The following is a 7737-nucleotide window of genomic DNA, read 5'->3' as shown; positions in this document are numbered from 1 at the left end:
CGGGGACGCGGTCCTGTGCCCGCCGCGGCCGCGCCAAGGTCGGAGGCAGCCAGATGTTGCCAGCGGACACGGTTTCAGCTCGGTGGGATGCCCTTGGAAAGAATACATCTTCTTCCACTAAATTTTACTTGTTTTAAACAAAGCGCCCTGGCGTGAAGCTCCATATTCCTGTGCACGCGGGGAGTGGGCGGCACACGCTGCCCACCGGCACGGCCGGCCCTCAGCCCGCTCCCGTTTTCCAGAGTGGCTGGGGATGGCCAAGGTTGGCCCAGCCGCGTGCATTATCACCACCGGCACTCTCTGCCGGGACTGCAGCGCGTCCCGGAGAGCCCGCGGGGGGCTGCCCGGTGGGGACACCGAGCACAGCGCCCCGGCGGGCACACGGCCCCGGCACGGCCCCAGTGTGGCTCCCGCCGCCCGGAAGCGGCGCTGCCGCGCGGGGCAGCTCCCATTGGCCTGTTCTCGCCACGCCGTCCCGCCCCCTCGGCGCGGCGCGAGCGGCCATTGGCTGCCGGCGGTGCCAGTCGGCGAGGGCGAGCTCCGCCGGTGCCCGCGCTGCGCTCCCGCGCGGCGCGCGCTCTGCCGGCTGGTGCGGCTGCGGGCGGAGCAGGGATGCGCCCCGGCTGCGGGAGCGCGGCGCGGAGCGGCGGCAGCCCGGGTGGCCGAGGGCGGCGAGCGCGGCCGGTAAGGTCCGGCCGGGGGAAAGCGGGTGCTCGTCGGCGTGCGCATCCTTTGCGTTCGGTGCTGAAGGGGCCGCCGGTGGGCAGCGGTGCCGGCACAGGCGGAGCGGCGAGCGGGCGCGATGCCGGGATGCCGGGGGCGGCCGGCGGCGCTGGGCCGCGGCGGGCAGGGGTCGCGGGCGGGCGCGGTCCCCCACCGTCCCTTGCCGTGCCCTTCGGCGCGGCGGTCCCCGGGCGGGACCGGCGGTGCGGTGGGAACTTCGTCTGCCCCCGCCCGGCTGGCGGCGGCCGGCGGTGCCCGTGGCTGCCGCGGCGAGGGGCGACATCAGCCCTCCAGTAGGGGCTGCGGCGCTGCCCCTCCGCTCCGCCGCCTCGGGAGGGCCGCCCAACGGAGCCGCCGAACGGTGGCCCCGGCGTTGCCGTGCGGGGCCGCCGGGGGTGGTGGCTGGAAAGGCGGTGTCGCGGGTCCCGGCTGTGCCCCGGGTCCCGGCTGTGCCCCGCTCGGCAGCGGCAGCCGGCAGCGCGGACGTGCCCCGGGCCCGCGCTGGGGACGATCAGCGCGGCCGCGCTTCTCTTGGGGCGGCGCGTTGAACTTCCCTTCTAGGGAGGGTTTCACTTGAAGATGCTCCCGGACGCCCAGCGGGGAGAGTCACCCAACCGAAGGCGGCAGTGGTGGCGATGTGGCCACAGACTGGATCTTAAAGTTGTTAATACAGTTAGCTCAAAGAAAAGTTATTTCAAAGTAAGCGTATCGGTGACAGTAGATACATGACCACTGGCTATTGAGACGGAGGAATTAGAAAGACGAAGTCCTGTGCATTAAGTGCATTATCGCTATGCACTCCTTTCCATTGTTCTTCAACCTACTGTATTTTTAATGACAAAAACGATATTGGAAGGATTTGAAGGGTTGTCAAATCTTGTTAATTTAGATAAAAAAACAGGCTTTAGATGCTCTTTAGGAGATATCATTGTAAAACATTAAGTATCGTGATTATGTAACAGTTCAAGGGGTCTGCCAGGATGTTGCCGGACTTTGTGATGAAGAACATGATCTTCCAGTCATAGAAATAAAGAGGAGCTTGACATTGATTCAGTAGGAAGCAGGATAACATCCGCAATTAACAGACGAAGAGAAAATAGTTTGTGTTATCTGTTGGTCATTTTGCATCTCTTGGGTTGGGTATTTTAAATATTTAAACACTGCAGAAAATTTAAAGAGCATTTAGTTTGATTTAGTTGGGGTTTCTTTTTTGTTCCTCTGTACCTTTAAGCTTCCTTTTCTACTTTCTAGGAGTATACGGATCTTGTTCACCCTTTCTTAGATAGAGTATTCTGATTAGTTAGTCATAAGGACGTGTTCAGTCACATGATGCATAATGTATTTTCAGAAATGTTTGAAATCGTGATAGATGCAAGGGTGAATAACCATTGCAAACACCATTGTAACACATACATGCTCTGCTTTGGGGAGCTGAAGCCCATTTTTACAACTGTGGCAAAGGTAGAAGTAAGTGTAAAAGATTTGAGGAGTGGAATTTAGAGCAAACAGGTTAAATATTGTTTCCTCCCTGCACAGTTACCCACTAAATATCATTTTTTGGCAGAATAAAAATTGCTAATGAAATCTCAGTTCTTGTACATCTCTAATTCTGTAAAAATCTATACAGGTTTAGCAAATCTCATATTGTCAAACCAGTTTTTCTGAAACCTCATTTAGTTAACTTGATTCAGTGTCGTCAGAGTATTTTAGATTAATGTAAAGAACAATCCTCATCCAAGTATGTCACACACAGTGATGATGCATTCAGTTTTGCTCATCTGCCTCATAACATCACCCGTGTTTTCCTTATGTGCTTTTTTAGAAAAGAATATCATAAATTTTTGTGGTTGTTTTGTGGAAGAGAGCAGTGAAATCTGTAAATGACAGGCTGAAAACAGTAAGATTTCTCCCTGGTCTCCCTTGTGAGTGACACCACATTTTAATCTAAAAATTTAGTTTGTGAATGGGTAAACTGTAGAACCTTCAGCAAATGAGAAGACTTTATTTGTGACAGTCATTTCAGTGGGGCTGTTCCCAAGACAACATGCATGCAGGAGAATGTATGCCAGTGTATTTACTACATAGGCAATCCTTGTCTTAAATACTTTTTTTCCATGCACAGTTCTGGGGAAACCTTTTCAAAACGTCATTCAGCTCCCAATGCTGAGAACACAGCTCTTCAACAGGGGGAGAGAGGCAAAGATGGGCAGGTTGTTCTTTGACTGACAGACTGCAGATGTGTTAGTGGAAGAGATCAGCTTTCCCCAACACAACCAGGAGAAAGCAAGGATGTACAAGAGTCTTGGGTCTGTTTGTGGCTACTATTAATAGAGAGATGAATCAAGATGATAATGAATGAATTACAGATCTGAATTACAAGACATCCCTCTTCTTGTATCACTACCTAAAATGTAAAATTGCCAGTTATTGCATGTGTAGCGGACACTTTTTAACCCTCTCACATTTTGATTTTTGTAGCTTTCAATTCAAAGTCCCACACTAATGGGCATAATCTAGATAATTGCAATAGTTACTCATCAAAACTCTACTTACCTTAAGGATTAAATGCATAATTTAATGCATACATAGATGTATAATTTAATGTAGCACTACAAATATTTATTAAATACATAAATATGCATTTTTTGCATCTAAGTAAGTAGTTACCAAATACTGGTGAGGGAGCTAATGGTGAAGAGTGCAGTGAACAAAGAAAATGGTACATAACTGAAATCTTGTGAGAATACTGTTAAGCTACATTTATTCATTTCTGTGGAGTGTTGCCAGCATACCTCTTCCCTTTGCAGGTGTTCTGTATTATCAGTACTCTCAAAATATTGCAATTATAATACACCTATTTCATGTATAAACAGTTTCTCTAGAGGAAGGCAGAAAACCACCAATAGATATTGGCTTTTGCATTCAATTTCTTCAGACTGCTATCTGAGTACCAGTAGGCTGTAACTCTATCTTTTGAGATTTTAGTAAAAACATGAATGTCTTATATGGCTAACCTTGTTTCCCTTTGAGCAGTTCTGCGGCTCAGCTCTTTGAGGGGCTGATGTTTGTTTCTTTTGTCCCTCAGCAGGTGGCTACAGTTCCACTGAAATAGCTGATCTTGCTGTGGAACAACATCTGTGGTTTTTTGGGGTCACACTGCCTGGAGTAATGCAAATATTTCTTCCTGAATCTGATTCTTATTTTTGTTTAAAGATATTGTACTAGTTGTTTAGCATAGGATGTTATGTTGGAATTTATACCGAAGGACTGCTGTTATTCAAATCTTACCTCCATCTTTCACAGCTGCTAAGAAGTAACCTTCATGGATTTTTCAGAGCTCAATAGAAAATACTAAAGGCAACTGAAGTGAAGAACATGAGAAAAGCTCTGCTGTGTCAGACCAGTGGACCTTCATATTCAGGGTTCGGTCTCCAGCAGTGACGTTACAGGATGCTGTTAGGGACTACACGCAAACCTCGCCATTTTATGAACCTATTCTCTTGTACTCTTCCTGCATACTTGTTTGTCATATTATGGATGGTGTGTATATTTCTGCTCAGTGGTTTTAGAGCCCATTTGTGGACCTGCAAACCAAGAACTTGTCTTTCTCAAACTTGCTGACGCTTTACTATCTACACTACCTCCTGTGGCAACAAGTTCCAGAACCTTACTACTACCTAAAGAAACACTTAATTCTTTATAAACTAATGCTGTGCTAGCTTTTTAAAAGGTCCTAGGTTTAGTTCTGTTACTAAAGGATTTAGCAAGCTGCTTTACATTATTTACCATCTTCATGATTTGATCGCTCATATTCTACTTCAGTCTTCTTTTCTAACTAAAGAGTCCCTCAAGTCTCTTTTTCTAAGGCAGGCACTCCATCCTTTTGATATTTTGCTCTCTGACTAGAGTCTGTTCTTGAAATGCAGAGATCAGAAGTACTTGAGATGTGGATGGACTAAAGTTGTATAAATGTGCACTGTCTTCTTCTCGATGCCTTTCCTCATGATACCCAATGTTTTGCTAGGGTTTTCCTTGCTGTTGTGTATAAGGATCTGTCAATAGTGACTGCTGGATTATTTTTCTCCAGTCATTTGTCAGCATGGTGTGTATATGACTGAGAATATTTTCCAGGAGATGTATTAGCCTACATATATCTACTATCCACACTGAAGTTCATTTGTCATCTTTTTGTCCATTCTGAGTCCTGCCCAGTTCTTTCTGGAGCTCTTTGCCATCACAGTGGCATTAGTTCTGTGCTCAAAGACAACTTCTTGTCATTGTCTCAAATTTGCCAACAGTATCATACCTTATGAGTTTTTTTGCATGTATGTCTACAAGGAATAAAAGTGTCACAGCATATCAGACAAGGGTGTTCAAAGATTTAAAAATCATTTGAATGTAACACAGGCTTTGGTTTTCCGTTGGGTTTTTGCTGTTGTTGTTTTTTTGCACTTCAGTAAACTCAGGTTAATGCTGTGTTTAGAAATTCAGACCACATGAAACAGAAAGAAAACTCTAAACAATGCCATTCCTAGCACTTAGTCCAACTGCAGTGAATGGGGAATTGAGAATAGTGGTATATGGTATTTGATCCATGTTGATTGCTGTTAAAATTATTTTTAATTAAAACCAAAGAAGCTTTTAAAAATATTGGAGTGCAAAGCTATATTTACTCAAATACCTTTAATGCTTTCCTAGCCTCTATGGATTCAGTACACAACAGCCTTAACTCCAGTGCTATCTAATTAATCACCTTTCATTTGTGAACTACATTTCATAGTAAGATGAAAATAATAACTGAGGCTTTTCTTCTCCTCTCTCCCAGTTGTATTAGAGGTTAGGCTGGAAGCTCGCCATATAGAAAGCATCTCTTCATGTTCCTTGTTCAAAGCCAGGCAAGTCATTCCATACTCAAAGCATGTCACTTAGGAAAGCTGCTGCATTGCCAACAGCATTGAGAGAGAGATTTGAAGAAACATCAGAAATGTATTACAAGTGTGCTGTGTTACTACTTTGTGTTACTTAGTAATAAATGTGGATTCACAGCAGGACAAGTAACTCCAGCAGTGTTTGTGATGATCCTGTTTTCCCTTCTCCCAGTCACAGTAACACCATCCTTCCTAACCCTTTGCAGAACTACTTCAGCACATAAGTCTGGCAGAAGACCACTCCTCCACCCTAGCCACTGACTTAAAAAGCCAAAACAAAACAGAAACCCACTTTCTGCCAGCTTGACTCTGCTTCACAGAGGACCTTATGAAGGCTGTGCAAGGGAGGACATAGAACTATGAAGGTAAATGAGGAGACCAAGATGGTTGAACAGCAGCAGTTAATAGTTGCCCTATGTGCTTGTCAAACCCCAGTCTGAAGTGCTGTTCTGTTTCTTGATTTATTGTTGTTTGAATACTTGGCAGAAGTACAGGACTATTTGAGTAGGCAGCGAATTGTTTTGTTAATTTAAATATTTAGCTTAAAGAATTGCATTTTATTTCCTTTGAAAAAGGCCCCAGCTGCTCTACTGCCCATTTATGTGGTCATCTGCTGTGTAAATCTGGTTGTCTAAAAGACTGTTACCAACTGTAGTTGGTTGCAGCAATAGGATTCTTCTTTCATTTTGTTTTGCACTATAATACAGTTCATCAGAAGAAGCTTTTTTCAAATTGTTATGTATTCAAGTACATAACAAATATATTTCTACTACTTGATTTTTGTCATGGGTGTTTTAAAGTTATATTCCTGATCTATTAAATGGGTGTTGTTTGCTGGAATCTGTACCAACCAAAACAAGGCAGTTTGCCAAAGAAAAAGATTTTGTTGTATTCCATTTGCATGGTGTGCTTGAAACGCACCTGGTGCTACTTCATGACAAACATGTCCATGTGTACAAGTAGCTGCAAAGTCAAAACAGCTTTCTGCTGGCTGATGCAGCTCAAAATTAGTGTGGCACAGTGAGCTCATGGCAGCCTGTAAGGATGTCATGGATGGACAGGAACAATGTCAGCCTGCAGAGTCTTTTTCCCCAGTACTTACAGGCCACAGTAGTGATAATTGCTGAATCTGTGCTGAATGCATTTGGCAGCAGTGATAGAGCAGTGCCACGTGTGCTGCTTATCTGCCTTAAACAGACTATCACTGTAAAAAACGGAACTTGTGTTCCATTGTTCAGCTGTGACAATATCTTCTTCTGTTGAGATGCCTGCAATCATTCATCTAACATTTTTGTAAAGATACTTCAGAATTATTAGCCAAATTTTACTATGTTCTTCCCTAGAAAAAATACTCAGGTAGATACAATGGTACATGTAAATAAAACCACACCATTGTGGGTGTCCAAAAATATTCTAACAAGTTAATTTACTTTTTAAGAAGATACATTAAATCTCAGTAATTCATAAGGTCTCTCAGGCAGCTAGTTAGAGTGGCATTAGTACAGTGATAGCATTTTACTATAAAAATCTATTATATTAATGTTTACCTAAAGCTTTCAGCATTTGCAAGATTTTTCCGCATAGAAAAATAATACATTTAACTTGGATTTCAGACTTTGTAGTAAAGCCACTGTTTCTTCTTTTTGGCAAGCTTTTGAGTATGCTAGATTTTTGTTTAAAGGCCACAGAAAATGCATCTCAGCTCAAATATAAAAATAAACCAAATTCTGTTATATATAGTTTATACTGTATTTACTTAAAATAAGCTAGACAGTAACAGAGCACTGCTAAAGTTGGCTTAAAGATTCAAATATATGAGGTTTTCATTACAAGAATTACACTTCAAATTAAAGTTTCTCACCAAGTTAGTGGCAACTAGCTCATGTTGAGTCTGATGTCATTAATTTACTTGCTCAGGATTCACCTCTATCCAATCACTTTGTTAAAGAGCACATTACTTCTTCTGCTCTGAAATACTTTTACACAAATATTTTGCTGTTTTGCAGCTAAGGTGAAAAAATGTTTTGTAAACCCTGAAGAGACTGCCCTCCTTGCTGGAGATTTTCATGTGCAGATTTCAGATTAC

The 7737-nt window shown here is 43.9% G+C and overlaps 1 protein-coding gene across 3 annotated transcripts in view; it reads left to right on the top strand.

Moving 5' to 3' along the window:
• The first annotated feature begins 634 nt into the window (after window positions 1-634).
• The window catches only part of B3GALT1 (beta-1,3-galactosyltransferase 1), a 179506-nt gene continuing 172403 nt past the window's right edge, over window positions 635-7737 (top strand). For 2 of the 3 annotated variants that reach the window (XM_033064640.2, XM_033064637.2), the window contains exon 1: window positions 635-684. The gene's annotated coding sequence lies outside the window, so the exon portion shown is untranslated. Of the gene's footprint in view, window positions 685-5868; window positions 6017-7737 lie in introns of those variants that run through there. The other variant, XM_033064639.2, reaches the window with a different exon arrangement.

The sequence above is a fragment of the Catharus ustulatus genome, chromosome 7 (genome assembly GCF_009819885.2).
Source record: "Catharus ustulatus isolate bCatUst1 chromosome 7, bCatUst1.pri.v2, whole genome shotgun sequence".
In the NCBI taxonomy this organism is placed as follows: domain Eukaryota; kingdom Metazoa; phylum Chordata; class Aves; order Passeriformes; family Turdidae; genus Catharus; species Catharus ustulatus.
Note: the sequence above shows the minus strand (reverse complement) of the source record. Positions and strands in the feature narration are given on the sequence as shown.